This window comes from Stegodyphus dumicola, chromosome 10, assembly GCF_044657685.1.
Source record: "Stegodyphus dumicola isolate Sdum_Otavi_A_Nest chromosome 10, ASM4465768v1".
In the NCBI taxonomy this organism is placed as follows: domain Eukaryota; kingdom Metazoa; phylum Arthropoda; class Arachnida; order Araneae; family Eresidae; genus Stegodyphus; species Stegodyphus dumicola.
Window position 1 is genome coordinate 106,148,830 of NC_140777.1, and position 19,612 is coordinate 106,168,441.

A 19,612-nucleotide genomic window follows, 5' to 3' on the forward strand; every position below is an offset into this window, starting at 1 on the left:
GAGCTGTGAATTTCAGAAAAATTTCTCTTTTATGAAGGAAAGATCTTGGAAAACAAAATGCTTTTGAGTATACTGGGGTTAGTTATTTTAAATATTTTTAGATTACTTGATGTTGAAAACACTCGAAAATGTTGAATATATGCAGCTTATCATCCGGAATAATCTTTCTATTTGCATGCATAATTTCATTGCTTAACCTTTCTACACATATATTTCTAGCTCAAAATTTTATAGTTTAACATACCTTTCGATACTTGAATAATATTTCAATGCTGCAACAGATCTTCTTCTCATACTTTAATTTTGAGACGAAGTTATATAAAAATAAAATAGTTTATATATTCATAAATTTATATTTCGACGCTTTAGCATTAGATTTTCAAACTTTTATTTTAAAAATACAAAGCCTAATAAAAAAAGAAATCAGTAGCATGTGCTTCACAAATTAGGACTAGTAAATGTAGTAAAATAATTCGGGCTATGTGCTAAAGAGATTAATTAGTTTACTTTAAGTGAGTGTATAGTTAAGGAAGTGCTACAGAAATCATCAATTGAATAAAGCATAGACTTAACCCTCCGACCCTCACAAAAGTATTATAGGCCGTATATATACGACCTATAATATTTTTGTGATGTCTGTAAGAACGTATATATACGTGCATCTTGAAACATGTCTAAGAAATTAAGGAAATATATTAAATTGTATAAATAAATGTATAAATGCAGATATAAATTACCGAATATATAAGTGCAGATATAAATTACCAGGAACATTTTGACATTAAAATTAAAGAAAATACCTCTTCCTCATGATGGTTAGCGCAAATTTGATCTTTCTTATTGAAGCTTTGTACCGGCTTCTTAGTGAAACCCTACCGGTCAGAAATGTACGGGTATCCCAAAGTTGAATATCACTTGATTATAAAGTAAAATTACGTTTCAAGTTTCTCAATTATAATACCAGTATAGGCAACTAAAATCGGCCATGAAACGAAGAAAATGGACATTTTTTATGTATGTGCTTTAAACATTTATGAAGTACAAAAGACTATTATCAAAATTCTGTGCGTATTTCTTATTAGTTTATTATGCATAAATAATTTCACTGTGATAACTCAGTACAAAAGTATGTAAGATATTGCAGCATAATAATGCTTTATCTTACTCTGAGCTTTCATATGCTATATGAAATACACTTTCACAGTTAGATATTATATGCTTTTATTGAGAAAGGGACACAGTAACATTTGCACTCTTTTTTACTTCCTTACACGAAGTAAAGGAAGTATTGTAATAATAAAATATTTAGGGAATGATATTTCAAAGAAAATATTTATTCTGATCGCTCTCTAATACATTCGTACCTTTTTTTTTTTCATATCTCTACTTACGGGCTGAACAAAGGATTCTAACTTACAAAACGTATTGCATAATGGATTAAAAATGCACTCAGAAGGCAATTTTTCATGACATTTGTACGTATGTTCGTAGGTAAGAATGTATGTATCTCATAACTCAAAAAACGATTAGCCGTAGAATTTTGAAATTTTGCATATAAGACTGCTATAACTTCTAGTTGTGCACTTTTTTTTTTTTTTTTTTTTTTTTTTTTTTTTTTTTAATGAGCCACATCACGTCTTGCTGGGCTCAGGAAGATCTATTTGCTTTTCTTATATGCTGACAAACTGTAAATTTTTTGCTTTAAAAGGTCATTGAATTAATTATGGTGCATGCAAAAGTTGTAGGATTATGAACAAATTAAATGTTGTTTTAAGTCGCACTAAACCTAACGAAGCCGCTTTTGAAACTCTTAGTAGAATAGTGAATTTAGTCAGTTGGTGCACCAACATCAGCGTCGTTTTCATCAGTCGTCAACGTTAGTGCCCAGTGAGGCCAAATTATAACTTTGAATTCTAGTGCACCGAACATTTTATCTTTCCGCTCGCCTGCTGAATGACTTGTGTTTGCGTAGAAACTCTAATTTTAATTGCAAAATGTGTTCTTTTAACTGTTTTTAACTTGGATCTGTGTTTTAGGTGTTTTTGTATTTTACAATTTTTAATGAAGATACTAGATAATAAACTGTATGTATTTTTTGCCTTGCGTGGAGTGAAAAATGAATTGACTGAATGAGAAATATGTCTCTGTCGAGATTTGACGAAATAAGTATATATAAAGTATAGAAAAAATCTGAGTATAATTTAAAAGGCCGAAGAAGAAAATGCCAATATGGTGCCCACATCAATTTTTTTAAATAACAATGTAAAAACTTTTCTGAAAAATTTCATCCCTTCATTTTTTTATCCATCAAATTTTCAAAATAATCCACTTAATTAAGATTAAAATTCTTTCTAAAATTTTCATAAATTTTGAGTAAAGAATAATTTTAGTTTACTTGGCTAGAAAATAAACATTTTATTATTTCGTTATTAATAATTTTAACAGAAGCTTTATTCTTAATTCAGGCCCACCAGCGGCCGAGCGGTAAAGTCGCTGAACCCTGGTAGTTCGGTCCGAGGTTCGAATCCCGCGAACGGGCTGACTGCATGGGCGTTTTCGTGGTTTTCCCCATGTGTAACGTGTATACGAGCCAGTTTCCCTTAGAAAGTCCTCCACGAAGGCATCCCTCCTCTTAGGCAGATAGTCCTCGAGGCTTTGCCATATTCACACACACACACATTATTCTTAATTAAGAAAGAAAGAGAAAAAATGGTGATAAATTGTTCGCATTATTTCAGCCAATTTTTTAAATATGTATAATTAAATAATTTTTTATGTTTAAGCGTAGCCTGTTATTATATATGATGATCTGAAAGCGTTTCATATTTATCACAAATAGAATAATTTTATTTGTGCACATTCTTCCTAAGTATTGATTCGATAATTTTTTACCTATAAAAAGAACCAAGAAAGATTCTGTCGATGTGTCTACGTCATGTTACCTCTTACCTTTTATTTGAAATTTTGACGAATTAAATTCCATGTTTTGAATCACATCATCCACTGCACAAAACTTAAGGTCTTTGCATGGAACGTGAGAATTTAATTTCTTCTTGGACTCGTGTTTAACCTTTTTCTGGATGCTGTCGTTTGCCAAAACATAAAATACTTAATGATTCTTCAAATTCAATTAACCCATAATTACTTAACAATCTACTCGTTTTTAAAAATAACAAACTCATTTTTCAAATATTTAAATCTTTATTTTATTTTTTAATAATATATCTATTTGATGTAGATTACAATTCGTGCAGAATGAGATACATTCCGACCTCAAATATCACGTGACATATGTATAGCTAATGTAAACAAACAAGGTCATTCTTCCTCTTCTTCTCTTGAGGAATGTACCTCATGTGTATGAGACTGCTTTAAAATTTCTTTTATGACATGCACGTGTTTATTTTATCTGGTGCGTTTCTATAAACTTATAATAAACTTCTATAAACTTTAACTGTTAGATATTGCTATAATGGTTGTAATCGACGTCTAGATATATTAGAATGTGATTTGTTTGTATTGAAGATTTATGCACACCCTTTAGTACTCCTTTAAATATGTAAAACGAAAGCATTTACGACACGCAGTGTTTCTTTGTCTTAAAACGGGTAAAGATATAGGAAATCCAATTCAGGAATGTGATAATATTCAAGCTTCCACCTGATTACATATCTTTTAATTTACCATGTGTTGCATCAGGTTCTTCTATTTACAATAAAATTAATGTAAAATTCCTTACCTGCTGCATCTTCAGTGTTCTCGACGCCAGGCTTCTAATAATCACGTTTTCCAGTAAGAGTTTCTATTACAATTAGCAGGCCATCTTGTCTTTTAATTATTTATTAAAATAAAAAGCTAATATACACTATTTACAAGGTAGGTGATAATTATTTTAAAACAGTACATTTTCAGTTCTGAGTCTTTACGCTCCTCAGAGCGGTTCCAATCTCGACTGCTTCTCGGAACTTAATTACAGCAAAAGTAAAGGAAGAGATGCCCGCCACCTAGTGGCAAGAATGTGACATCCTCCCACCTTTTGATTTTACCTCGATAAGATGGGAAAATCAAAACAAAATTTATCAATAATCAAACAAAAATTCAAGTACAACTTTCACAAATATGAAAAGTAACTAATGCTCTAAAATTAATACTTACAAAGAAGGATTATACATCTAAACATTTTCTGCATTACATTCATACCATATCCAGATAACATGTTCCAATTGACAACTGTTAGGACAATTAAATTTCTAAAATACTGAAAAGAAACAAAAATTAATATAGCAATTTAAAAATATGTAAGAGGTTTTACAGTTTTTACGTCCATACCTAGTTTGATAGTTCATATCACTGTAACACTTATCCGCAGAGTTTTTTATGTTCATGGTGAAGTCACTAAACAAGTTAGGTCTATCAAGTTCGAGAGGATAAATACGTTTCACAGGTCTTAGGAGTTCACCCGTTGCAGTTTTCACTTTGACAACACGTACTTCGTTGTCTTTCCCAGGATATAGTTCTACAACACGACCTATTGGCCAATCTATTCTCTTCTTGTTGTCGCTGCCGACAAACACCAAGTCATTTTTGTTGATAGTCCGAGTAGATCGTTTAGATGGTTTTTGCACTAGGATAGCTAAATATTCATCACGAAATCTTTTGCGAAAATGTTCTCTTACGTTCTGCAAGAACTTGTATCTTTTTGTCAGATTGATGGTATCCAGGTAGTCTAAGTCTGGTACTCCGATGTCGTGCACATTTTGTAGAAACATTGAAGGAGTTAGTGCCGTAAGATCATTTGGATCTTCTGAAAGGTACGTAAGGGGTCTTGAGTTAATCACTGATTCGATATCACAAAGTATAGTCAACATTTCCTCGTAAGAGACACAGGACTTTCCGAGAACATTTCTCAACATCTTCTTGACTGTTTGTACCAACCTCTCCCACCAACCGCCCCACCATGAAGCAGTTGGGGGATTAAACTTCCACTGTATTCTCATACTAGTTGAATTACATTCTATTTCTTTCCAATCTATCGATCTTAAAAGATTTTCAGTTCCAACGAAATTAGTGCCATTGTCGCTGTAAATAATACCTGGACGACCTCTTCTGGCAATAAATCTCCTTAATCCTAAGATGAACGCATTTGTTGATAAACTTTCTATCAGCTCAAGATGTATTGCGCGATAGACCGCGCAAGTAAAGAGCAAGATCCATGCCTTTTTTCCTTTTCATAAATAAAGAGGACCGGCTACATCGACTCCGGTCACTTCAAACACCAGAGCATCTCGAACTCGATCTTCAGGAAGAGGTGCTGGAACAGTCTCTATATTTTTTGCGCTATATCTTCTACAGCGAACACACTTCATAAGAACTTTACGTACTGTTTTTCTTCCTCTCAGGACCCAGAATTTCTGTCGAATATTGGCTAGTACGAATTGCACACCAGCGTGGGATAGTCGCAAATGGTAATCTAAAATTAACCTATGAACTAAGTCATGATTTGAGGGCAATACAATTGGACAGAGAAAATTTTCTTCTTCTACAGTTTCTATTTCAGGGACCGTGAGTTCTCCTGATTGTTTAGAATCTGGTCTTCTGCAGTTGTTGATAAATCTGCATATCCAAGCAGTTATTCTTAACATTTTATGGTAAGATGAATATTTCTCAAAAAAATGTTCTACCCTTTGCGTATTTAGTGCAGAAATGACTGATTTCCTTTTTTCTGAATTCACTATTTCCATGTCCGGTATTTCCCTTTGTATAGGCCATTCTTCCTGATTTTTCTTCAGTCAGTCGGGGCCCTCCCACCATCTAACTACTAAAAGTTGTTTAGCGGTGCAACCTCTTGATGGGAGGTCAGCTGGATTTTTTGTTCCAGCAATATGTTTCCACGTTTTTGGATCCGTCAGTTTCCTAATCTCCCTGACTCTGTTTTCCACAAAGACAGCCCAGACAATCTCTTCCCTTTGAATCCATGTCAAAACTGTTGTAGAATCCGTCCAAAAATGCGTTTCCACATTTTGCCATTGCAAACCATTTAAAATAGAAGAGCATAGTCTGGCACCTATCGTGGCAGCTATCAATTCCAGATGAGGGATCGTAATAGATTTTACGGGAGCTACTCTAGACTTCGATGCCAACAGATGAACTTCAACTCCAGAATTCGTCACAGTTCTCAAGAAAACTGCAGCAGCATACGCATTACTACTGGCATCACAGAATGTGTGAATGCTGCAGAACTTCCTATTGTCCTTGCTGGAATGTATCCAACGTAGGAGGGATATTTCTTTTAAGAGAAAAAGGCTTTTATACCAATTCACAAAATTTTGTTTTGTACTCTCGTCGACTTCAGTATCCCAAGAAATTCCTGTTTTCCACAGGTTCTGCAACAATACTTTAGGATACAAGAGAACAGGACTCACAATACCAATAGGATCAAATATTTTGTGTGTTACAGCGAGAATTGTTCTCTTCGTTATTATACCCATTTCAAAATCTTCTAGCCAATTCAGATTCAAAGTTAAATTATCTTTCTGACAGTTCCATAACAGACCCAATACGGGTGAAATAGTTTCCTGTTTCAGGTTATCTCCATTATGTAACCAACCTCGAAGATTAAACTTTCCTTCATTCATTATTTCTCGAGATTTTTCGATGAACTGAATCATCTCGGATTCTTTGTCAAAACTGGCAACAACGTTATCTACGTAGAAGCTACGCAAGAGTTTAGCTATTATCTCCGTATCATATGAAGAATTTTTCATGTACTTTTGTAGATGGAATTCTATAACAGCTGCCAAATGGAAAAGACTACTCTTAACCCCAAATACTACCCTAGTATGACGAAATATTTTCGTTTTCCTTTCTTCCACATCATTCCACCAGAAAAACCGAAGCCAGTTTCTATCTTGAGGCCTTACACTGATCTGTAAGAAAGCCTTTTCAATGTCTGCTAAAGCAGCAAACTTGCCTTCCCGAAATCTCAACAAAAGAGATGGAATTAGTTCTATCAAATTTGGTCCACACTCCAAACACTGATTTAGAGAAGGAGACGATTGTTTCCTCGCAGACGCATCAAACACCGGTCGAATTGGTGTTGAGCTATTTTCTTTGATCACCGGTCTATGCGGTAAATAATGTCCATAGTCAACCGCAATATTTTCTTTAACTTCTTCGATCACTCCTAAGTTACACCAGTCATTAAAAACTGCATTGTATGAAGAAAATAAATTTTGAGATAAAAGTTTCTGGGTGGTAGATTGTAGACGTTTCAAAGCTAAATCCTTGTGGGTGGAAAGTGGTACATGATTCTCCGCCCATGGAACTGCGACTTCATAACGCCCCTCTTCGTTTAGAGATACAGAATTTTCGAATTGCAATTTTGATTGCAAATCCCTTTCCTCTCTAGCCTTTTTTGTAACTGGATCTGTTATTCCGATAACATCAAGCCTCCACAGTTCTGACAGAGTGGCATCAGAAATATGTAAAGATAACGAAAGCGTGGAAAAGGAATTTTCTATTTCATAATTGTCAGTGTTCGCTTTCCCCATGACTGTCCACCCAAGTCTTGTACTTACAGCAACTAATCTTCCCCAAGGAAGAACTTCGATTTTACCTGTAAATAAATTTGCAGCAACATCTGCCCCTAACAACAAATGAATCTCTTGGGGGTTCTCCTGAAATAATCTGCAATTTTCAAAAACATCACTGACGTAAATTCCTCTTCTTCTAAGTTCCCTAATCCAGTGTATATTTTTGATTTTAGGGACCGAAGAACATATTTTTCTTTCATCCAATACATTGATTTCGCAATTATACCGTTTATCTACGCTACCCAATTTTATTCTATAACGTTTATGTTTTTCCGAAACTTCTATGCCACCGAAAAGTCCGTGGGTTACACTTTGTTCACCTAAGCTTCTTAATTGTAACCTTTCTGCTGCATACCTGCTTATGTATGAGTTTTGACTTCCGGTGTCAATTATCGCTCGAACAAATTGGTTATTCCCTCTTCCATATATGCGAACAACTAAAGTTTGCAAATATACTTCTGAACATCCTGCTTGATTTGAAAGTACTTTATTTTCTATCTGTTTGTCTTTTTTAATTTCCGAAACTTCGACAGAAGGATTTTGTTTATTACACATAATAGTTGCATGTTGTTTTTTACAAATAGAACAAGTTATTTTTGTTCTGCAGTTTTGAGCCAAATGGTGTAATTTTAGGCATTTATAGCAAGCACATTTTCTTTTTAAAATGTCCCTTTTTTCTTGTAATGATAAGCCGGAAACGAAACTACAGTCATGAATCTTGTGGAATTGATTACAGAATACGCAGTTCATATCTTCCTCCCTGCATTCAGATTTTGTAAACAAATCTGTAGCGGTCGGAATCTTTGGTTTATTATGTCTATTTGAGAAACCATATGCGCTTTTCGTTGCAGGGGGGAAAGAAGACTGTCGCCGATCGGATACTTTTTGCTGTTGCGAAACCGTTGACCTTGTGCGTTCGCGGGATGAAAGTTCTGCGTGTAAAAATGACATTAAATCTTTTATGTTATAATCTGTGCCAACATTTTGTGTTCTATGAAATTCAAGCATTAATTCTGAAGGCAATAACTTCAAAATCATCGGACACAGCAAAGCGCTGTAAGATTCCGATACAACATCTAACGCTTCGAGACATCTAATCTGTGTTTGTACTTTATCATACAGGTTACGAAATGTTTTTATGTCATTCGCATTTTTTAATGATTCAATATTCAGCAAATTATTCATGTGCGCATTAATAAGAGTGTCTCTCCTTCCAAAACGGTCGTGTAAGATTTGAATTGCTGAATCATAATGTTTTGGCGATAACGGAAATCCTTGAACGCAGCTAGCAGCTGTTCCTCCTAAATATGCTTTCAGGTAATTAAATTTGTCTACTTTGTTCAATGATTCGTTATTATGTATTGAGGACTCAAAACTATTCCAAAAAGTAAGCCATTGACTACTGTTCCCATAAAATACGGGAATCGAAAGTTTTGGTAATTTAACATTAGGTGTGTCTTTTATATTTTGCTGTGTGTTCGGTGCATTTAAGTCATGATTAAGTTCCTTAATCCGTTTCTTAAGCCTAAATTTCCATAACGTTATCTTCTCACGATATTGTTCTGTAATTTCGAATTCATCTACACTCAGAATTGGTTCAACTTCTACATCGGCATTAGCTAGTGTTTCGGTTTTAGCATTAAGCTGTTCTAACAATTCTTCGAGCTCATTAATACTACATTCAGATTTATTTAATTCACTTTCGATTTTCTTAAATAGTTTTGTAACGGCAGTTCTTAAGATACTTCTTTTCTTTTTTAATTTATCTACTTCAGCCATTATCTTTCTTAGATTCAAACACTTACACAAAAAATATACGTCTCATGAAAAACAAATATTTAACTCTTACTTAGAAAACAAAATTATTCTTCTGCTGAATACTTCAAGAACAAGTATTAAAATCTTCAATTTTAATATTCAGCTTTTGAATTCACTTTATTAGAACTTTTCAAAAAACCTGGCGTCCCTGTTCGGGCGCCATAAAAATGTTGCATCAGGTTCTTCTATTTACAATAAAAGTAATGTAAAATTCCTTACCTGCTGCATCTTCAGTGTTCTCGACGCCAGGCTTCTAATAATCACGTTTTCCAGTAAGAGTTTCTATTACAATTAGCAGGCCATCTTGTCTTTTAATTATTTATTGGAATAAAAAGCTAATATACACTATTTACAAGGTAGGTGATAATTATTTTAAAACAGTACATTTTTAGTTCTGAGTCTTTACGCTCCTCAGAGCGGTTCCAATCTCGACTGCTTCTCGGAACTTAATTACAGCAAAAGTAAAGGAAGAGATGCCCGCCACCTAGTGGCAAGAATGTGACACCATGGCTTATTACTAAAATGTTATTTCTTAATATTTAATTAGTAAAATACTATTTTAATATATATCATTTAATATACCACGTTTATATGGAATGACACTATATTGAAATCAATCCCTGTGATATCTGCATTTTTAATGCCTTTTAGAGTTTAACAATATCAAAACATATAAAAGAGAGTTATTCCGCATATTACGAAGTAAATTAAATACGACTCAGAAAGATCTTTTTTCATAAAAGATTTACAAATTTCAAAGCAGACAAAAATTTAGTACTAGAGCAGCTAGAATTTCAAATAGTCGAATTTGAATCGTAAGATTTAAATTTTAAGAAAATTCTCTTTAACAAATTTTTTTTAATCTCCCAGCATTGTAAAATACTTAAACATTCTGCTTGTAAAAAGTAAACTAGACGAATTGCGACATATTTTCTCATAAAGGTTTTCTATCTGTAAAACCTTCCCCCTTTGTTTCTGTATGTTACGCCACGAAGGTATGCTGGAAGGAGGGAGAAACTACCTTATAAGTGTTGCAGATTTAATTCTGATTAAATATCTTACTTAGATTAAAAGCTCTTCTTTAAAACAACTGTTAATTTGTTTAAAAGAAAAAATTCTTGATAAGACCGTATTTAATTTAGATTAAAAGTTACAATAACTGATGCGTTATTATGCACCGATTTTATTCTACAGTTTTTCGGATGACGAACTTCCTGCATACCTCTGTTTCCCAGGATTCATATATAAACTCTCAATGGAACTTCCTGTTCCCTTTTTAGATAAAAGGATAAACGAAAATAACAAAACGCGCGAAAGACCTAACGTATCGGTTGCCAGATTTTCTTCTTTCATCGCGTTTAGAAGGAAACATGAGATAAGAACTTCTCGGTTGACATCTTCTAAACGTCTAAAACAGATCGAAAAGATTCCTGTTCCTTTTTCCAGGCACACGGCTGTAGATCGAATGCAAGTGATGTATGAGGAGACTAGAGATGAGATGTTTCTGAGGTGTTAATGCGGATTGGAATCCAATTCGGAGAGAAAGCATTTCTCCTTCCAATTTATTGTCTGGTATTCTGGGACATGATCCTGACGTATACATGCAGAAAATAATTTTCCCCAAACTATTTGGTTGCTCCAAAAGGTGTTATTTTCTACAACTATCAACGTTTATGCCGAAGAAAGCTTGCAAAGGATTCTTTATTACTTTGAACTTATACAGCGTTTCGAAGTTGACCTGTGTTTTCGTATATAACATAGTTTAGCCTCTGGAGTAAATTTATCAATCCTATAACGTTAGAAACTTCAATTTTAAGTGTCATTGAAACTAAATTCAAATATACCAGAAATCTATTAAACTTATTAATAGCTTATTTCAGCCGGATATCCACTAAATCTTATAATATAGTTGTTTTTCTGTAAACCCAAACGCATGATTATTGTAATGTAAATGATTATACAAAATGTTACATTTTATACTCAATATCGTTACGTATGCCAATAGGCTTGTGGGGTTCAAACCTTAATGTAACAGCTAAGTGTGTAGGAACCTCGTGAACGGACAAGCGAATAATCGCTTTTATTCAGGAACAGAAACGTAAACTCAAGAAGGGTTAATTACCCTTTATTTCTAAAAATAAGAATTTAACAGTCGGCTCCTTTTTCGGAGCGTACAGAAAAGCCTTCACTTATGCTTGAACTGAAGAGTACTAAAATAAAAATTAAGTAAAGCTTAAATAAAAAGACATAGTCGAAGTTATCCATATTCTATGTAGTTGGCCTTTAATTATCAACTAAAGGGGCGAAGCTATAAAGGGCCTGAAATACGACCGAGCGTAGTAATAGCTCAGAGCAGAAATCTCCAACAGGTTGTTCGTGATAGGTTTTGATGGTCCGCAGAAAATTGACGCATTATTTATATTTTTATGAAGATTCAGTTTAAAAAATGACGAGTAACAAGACCTATTATGGAATATGGATTATACCCTTTTTTTAATTTTAGCTACTACTTTTAGCGAAATTCCTATGTAGCGACTTCGTGGCTACTTTTGCAGGTGTATCTTTGTTGCGACATTTGAAAGTGAGAGTGGGCATCGAATACATGCTGCTGTTATCAATAAGATCGCGAACTGGAATTCTCTTTTCTTCTGAATTACTTATATACTATTGTAGTCGTTAATAATACAGTTGTTCTCCGTGTCAATAGGAAACTTGATGGATATTTATGAGAACCATCAGCATTCTTGTTTATAATTGCATAACTGGAAGTTTCCGTTTTTGTTTTGTCTAACTTTTGGTCGATGGAGCCATTACTGAGTAAGCGATGATTATTTTGCTTACAATAATTAAAAATTGGTGGCATAACACTTTTAGTTTATTGATAATGCTTTGCGTTTTCCGGTTTGTTCTTGCTTTTCGTGAAGTTTCTTTTTAGTGATATGGAAATGTGAAGATTTTTGTATTTTTGATAAAATTTTTCAATCTGAACGAAATATGTGTATCAGTGAGATATTAACAGTGTTTTAATTGTTACTCATAATCAGGGGCGTAGCCTGAATTTCCATAAAGGCATGCTGCTGAACGCCAAATGTTTCGAAAATTATATTAACAAATGAAAATTAAAATTACATGTATTGGAAAGTTGAATATTGTTTTTGAATATGTTGTCAAGCATTGTATAATATGAAAATAATCTAATGTATTTAATCATTATTGTAAATTATTCAGATTTAAGCTCTGATTTAAGGTTTTTTTAAAATTCATATTATTAGTGGTCCGCCAAATATAAAATTATATAGGTAGTGGACTGAGAAGTTCTAAGGGTTCACGACCGCTGGCTTAGAGAGAGTGTAGCCAAATGGCAAACGCGCGCTAGTCAGAATCTCTGGCTCGGCTCTCTAGTGGGAGTCAATAGAACTTCGACTTAAATACCGCTCTTACTCATTTACATTAACCCCGATTTTAAAAACACATTTTGGTGGGAAATTGTAAGCTCAAATTAGGAGAGAGAGGAAAGTAGCTTTAACTGAAGATAACTTTTAAAAACTTAAACTAAACCTTACAGGTTAATAGAAAAGTAGCTGATGAGTTATACTAGACCTTGTGAGAAAACAACCTTTACATGGAAAGGGAAATGCAATGATATTTGTTTAGTTCAGTTACAGTACAAGTTGAATAAAGGTGAAGACACTGTTAATTCACGAAGAGATTACGTGGTATTGTCTCACAACCCCACTTGTCTTAGAATCCCTGCATGAAGAGATACATCAAATAACATCGTAAGATATTGTTGTCGTTGTAGCTCAGAACATAATTACATAATTTGAGTTCTTTTAGTGACAATGAGTTGTAATACGTTCACTCATGCAATAAATAAAGGATAAAAAATTTGTATACAGTATGTTATTGCTTTTACAGTAACATTTATAAGCTACATATTTATCGGACACTATAGGTCAATCTACACGTCATCCATCTTCACCCAGTTTAAAAGCTTATTCAAATTATGTGAATAATCTTTAATATTATTATTAATGTGTCATTCAAATCAATGAAAAACATTAAAAATACACAACTGCATTTAAACTTAAAATTGTAATCTAATAATTGCTTCATGTCTTAATCGTTTTAGATTATCAAACTCATTAAAAATAATAATTATATTCATTAAAAAGAATAATCTATTCATTTATTTAATATGAGGAGTTTAACTTGACAAGAAAACTTTATATGTCTATAAACATTATCTGTTGGATGTACTATTAATTTAATTTACTTAAAATAGATATATTACTAAAATATAATAACATTTTAACAAATATTTAAAATAATATTTAGGGCATTGAATGTCTTTAAACTGCTTAATTTTTTGGCAAATAAAACATTCATTTAATCTGATAAATAACATAAGTTCTGATGATTGTCGATGTTCTGTTAGACGGTTACGCACGACAGCGCATGGAAGATAAATTTAAAATATTATGTTTTGAGCAATGGCAACATTTATGAACGGCTCGTTTCATATTTTTCCTGTCCTTCTTATTGCCGGTTCGCAAGACAGGATAGTGTCTAAGGATTGTATTTTGCTAGGACTGAAACCTAGATATCAAGTAGAAACAATATACCTTTTTTCGGTCTATATTAATAAGCCAGTTTTTCTTGCTCTGGAAAGAAAAGTTAACCATCGTAATAGCTGCAGTTCCAGATATCTGAAGTGAGCTCATTTAAGTTATATACATAAATATAGTTATTTTAAGCACTCTTGTGCGAAATAAATATATTTTTCCTTATAAATAATACATAAATTATAATTTAAATCTTTATTTTATATTAATCTTTATTTTATTTTAGGGCATTTAAAACGATGGTTTAATTCATAGAATTAATGCTACATTCAGGTGTTTAATTTGTTACTATGCGGATTTTACACAAGCATGCATTTTCAGCTAAACAAATATGCATTCAATGATCATTTTATACAATTTTTACATATGAGTGTATGACACTGAATTTTGGGAGAAGCATTAATACTTTGAACTCTAATTTTTAGGAACTTAGTTTTATATAGCTTTTAGTATCATTATACAAAGCGCTCCCCATTTATAGGTATACGTACTTACATGCAGGAAAGGAATTTTCAAACACTCATCGGCATGTTATGTGTTATGGTAGCAATTTTTCGATATCACAGAACTTGCTGATACAATAACATTAGATCAATACGTACATTTATTAGGTAGTATCCATGGAGGATTTATTGCAGTAACGAAAACGTCTATAGTAGTTAAACAACATAAATAAAAAATACCTGCTTTTAGATGTGCAGCATTTGAAAATCGCTAACGATATTGTAGCTGTCTAATATTCTTCCTAATTGATAATAAAGCAGTGCAATGTCACATGAGTTTTCCATCGAACAATCTAAAATTAATTATATTAAGGTACTAATCAGGTGAATTTGTGATGAAATATGGTATTCAATGCTTAATTTTAGTTCCAGAAACTATGCTAAGTCATTCTTGAATATACAGATGAGAATAAATGCATTTAAAAATTTTAGTTCTTAGAACATTTAACTTGAATCATCTATTTCTTCCAAATCTTGTTTTCTGTTAGTTTGGTGATAATGCGTATCATTTATGTTTGTATTTTTTAATTTGTCTCCAACCGTGAACTGTGTTAATTTCCGATAAAACGGTATTATATTACCATATTGAAAAAGTACCCACACAATTGATAAAACAACATTCTTTTGTGCATATTAATATTTAACTTGTTATTTATTTCTTATTATTGTTAATTTTAAACTGTATCATTTAAAACTTTCTACCCTTCACTTATTATTTTGATAAACGCTGTAAGAAAATAATTCTGTATACAGATTAAAAGAAGTCAGAAAACGCAAGAACGGCAAAAATAGCTAGAAGGTAACAAACAACAATTTTACGGAATAACAAACAAACAAAAAATGTTTATAACTCCCTTTTTTTCTACTTTTTATGAAATTCTCTTTTTTGCAGTTCATGTGATGCCTGTAACGTGTAAGTAATTAGAACGCTGATTGAGTTTTTCAAATCTGCGTCCCAACAATTCTTTTTCAACAGGCCTTTAAAAAACTACATAACTTCACTACAAATAGCCGATAATATAATTAAAATTTTTCCAGAGATTCGCTAATTAGTTCATAAAGTATACATTAAAAAGTGACTTAAAATGATTAAGATTTTAATCAGTATTAATAAAAAAATCCCTGCACCGAAAAAAATCTCGTAAAAATTTAAATCAACTTAAAAGAGACAGAAGTTAATTACAACATAGACTTCGTGTGTAGGAAAGTTTTTTGCAATAGGAATGTTAATTAACTAAACATTTAATTTAACTATGAACTCGGAAAAATTCCTTGGTGAATAATTCAAAACATGATCTGGAATGTTTCTGCAATTTATGTACTGAGCAAAGTTATAGCCATTATTTGCATATTAGCATTCGTACAAATTTCAGTTGTTCTATGCTAGAAGAAAATGCATCGCAAAAACTTACCTTTAAATAACTGGAGATTTTCTCTTCTGAATTCGTAATCTGCAAAAGAGAAATTAATAGTTAGATATAAAGAAAAATAGAAACATTTTAGTTCAGTTTATAACCGTACAAAGACTTTGAAATAAAAATTGTAATTTTAAAAATTATGCTTTGCGAACACGGTATTTAAAATCATTTGCAAATGGCTTATACGAATCTCTAAATTTGTTAATGGTAACTTTAAGCAAACTGTTCATGAGTAAAAAAATGGCGCCGTTAGTATTACTCTCAGGAGAACATAAAATTTACATTTATAACATTTCTTACTTTTCCCTTGACATTTAAGATAGGAAAACTGGTGTATTTAAAATACTTCAGACTTATTTCAAAATTCTCGATGTTTAAGGAATACTTAGGGTAGAATACTGAGCTTTTTAATTTATTTTGCAACTGGATTTTTATATGCTTAAATTCTTCACTAAATTAAGCATCTGTTTAAAAAAATTCTCTTCGAAGTTTACTTCTTTTTGGCACTTGATTACATTATTTGATGAAGATTTATGTTTTCTTTTAAGGGAAATTCTTGAAAGTTCTTTGTTCTTTAAACAGAGAAATCAAGTGTTTTTGAATTAATTGTAAACAAAAAGGAAATTAAAAGATGTTTCTCTATCTTTGTGGGGATACTTTTCTATGTTTAAGCAGATTTTTATCTGATTTAGCGTGAAATGTTACATAAAATTAACTTCAGACAACATGATAATGCAAGGAAAAAAGAAATAAGGAAGAATTATGAAATTTTGAGCTTTAGAAGTGGTAAGCAACAGCTTAAGATCTCAATCTAGTGCAAAGTACTTTTTTGATTATTTTGGTATACGTCGGTGGCACCACAAAAATTGCAAAAGTGTATTTCATTCTAGTTTTATCTTAATGCACTTCATAATTTTTTACTATTTCACCAAACGTCAAGAGAGTGATGTATAAAATGTCCCGAAATTTCCTTACAGGCTTAAGGATATGCAAAAAAAGTTAACATTTTACCAGCAATAACAACACAGACGCCTACACATTATATATATATATATATATATATATATATATATATATATATATATATATATATTTAATATATATATATATATATATATATATATATATATATATATTAAATAAAAGTTAAGTTTTGTTACATATATATATATATATATATATATGTAGCAAAACTTAACTTATACTTTAAGTTCGAGTAATACGAGTAATACTTAATAAGAGTTTTATACTTGTCTTTTTTCGTCAAATCATACACTGGATCTTTCATATTTTGACATTTTTTCACAAAAAGTACCTTAAAAAAATCTGATGTGGACACCACATGGCTTTCTTGTACGGCTTGTTAAATTACAGACATTTTTTGCTGCACTTCATTTATTTCCGCAAGTATCATTAGATGCATATTTCTCATTCAATTAATTCAGTTTTCAATTCTCGGCAAGGCAAAAATAAATAACACTCAAAACATATTCATTAAAAGTTGTAAAATATAGAAAAACGTAATAAAAAATGTACAATTAAAATCATAGTTTCTATGCAAAAACAAGTAATTCGACAACGGAAAAGAAGACAAAATTTTCGATGCGTAAAATGAAAAGGTAACTTTTCGTCCCACAGGGCAAAAAGACACTGACGCTACAGCACCAACTAACATAATTTACTATACTACTAAGCGCTTCAAATATAAACTCATAGCCGCCATGTTAGGCCTAGTGAAACTTACACTTTATATTGTTGATACTTCTACACTTATTGCATGCGGATTGACCAAAGTTATAAAAACCTTAATTGAAACATAAAAGCAGCATAACTGAATCATTTTTAAAGCAAAAAAATGCACAATTTACCAATTTATAAGTATGAAAACACAGCTCACCTAGCCAGATAAGAGGGTGGATATATATACATTTGCTGCACCTGATTGCAACAAAAAGGGAGGTGCACAGTCAAATGTTATAAAAGCCCAAAATACAAAATTTCAACGTTCTACGGGTAATGGTTTTTGTGTTATGCGAGATACATTTATACGTACGTTGTAACTTTGTACGTCGTTTCGTGAAGTCTGACGTACGTATCACGAAAAAAAAAAAAAAAAAAAAAAAAAAAAAAAAAAAAAAAACCCTTCTGAATCGATTTTAGAAAAAATGGTTCTTTACTCTATCCTTACGTACAGATGTCACTCAAAACACTAGTCTAAATGAATTAGAAAGAGGTCAAAATGGAAATTTTTGTTCATATATGATACTCGCAATAACGCGTGAATATAATACATCCTTTACTTCGTACCAGGAAGTAAACACGATATCACTTAAGTATAAGGTTAAAATATTCATTATGGAATTAAAATTTATAAAGAAAGTATAATAGTGTAACAGGTTATAGTCGTACATATGTGTTAATATACTTCTATAGATTCATTTTTGTTTAATACAATTCTAAGTCAGTTAAGCACACACCAACTCTAAATATTTATCACTGTGGTAGTTAATGTTACCAATGAATCTTATTTTTAGTGCTTGATTTTTTTCAAGTTATTTCTTATTTCGTATTTCAGGATTTTTCTAAAATCTCAGATGAAATCAAATGCTGTAATTTTATTCGCTCAGACGATTTAAGAGATGTTATATTCCAACAATTTGTGGAAGCTTCGGTTTGTTTGTAATTTCCTTTTTATTTCTATAAATTGCCAAATTTTTCTTCAATATTCATGTGGATCATTTTGTCCGCATTGAATCAATAAATCTATAGACTTCTATAATCGTTTGTGGGCACACTACGGCCCACTAAATTGGAACTTCTCTAGCAAGCATACTCAATCCTTCCTCCATGAACCACATGTGATCCAGGAATCTCCGATTTGTTATCCAAGATCTCAAAGGCGCATTTTAAAACTTCTTTCATCGTAAATTGCTCTTTGTTATTTAACTTAAAAAAACATCAGAAAAGACTGTTATTAAAAACTGGATTAATCTTTATAAGAATTTGACTGACTGGCACTTATTTTCGAGGATAAATGAATGAATTTAGGAATGTAAAATTCGAGAAGCAGCATTATTTATGTATCATAAGTATTCATTAAAACAATTTTCGGAAATTTAAAGACAAAAAGTGCCTTAGGTTTCAAAATGTACCCATGTCTCGAGAGTAGTCACATTTGGAGAAATAAAAACTCACACGTAAATTCATCAATGAAAACAAACAAACATGCTATATTAGTTGTGAAAATCCTACCATTTAAGAAATTTGAATCCTTCGGCACCACCCTAGAACTGAAAACTGCTCTAAAACTGCAAAAAATGCTTTCTGTATGAAATTTAGCTGTCAGTCTTTCAAATTATTTTGTTACCTCTCAAAGTTCACAGCAAAAGATATATGTCGACAACAGAGCTAATCGCTACATTACAGGTCATGACCCATTCTAAGCTTTTTTCACAAACGTTGCCTAAGTAATACGGGTCCATGCATCTACGGTGGCAAGGGAACACCCTAACATTAACTGAGGAGCTGTGTATATATAAAAAGACTCAGACTGGCCAATATAAAGGATAGAATTCATCAAACGAAAGGCACTACACACTGATCATGGCAATCCTGGGCGTTCTGGCAGCACACGGTCTACACGGTCTTATTATAAG

At 32.1% G+C, this 19,612-nt stretch overlaps 1 long non-coding RNA gene across 1 annotated transcript in view; it reads right to left on the reverse strand.

The window, feature by feature from the left end:
- Positions 1-19,612, reverse strand: part of LOC118189778 (uncharacterized) — a 675,101-nt gene that overhangs the window by 354,810 nt on the left and 300,679 nt on the right. The window contains exon 2 of the long non-coding RNA XR_015043496.1: positions 15,951-15,989. This is a non-coding gene — a long non-coding RNA (uncharacterized LOC118189778). The remainder of the gene's footprint in view (positions 1-15,950; positions 15,990-19,612) is intronic.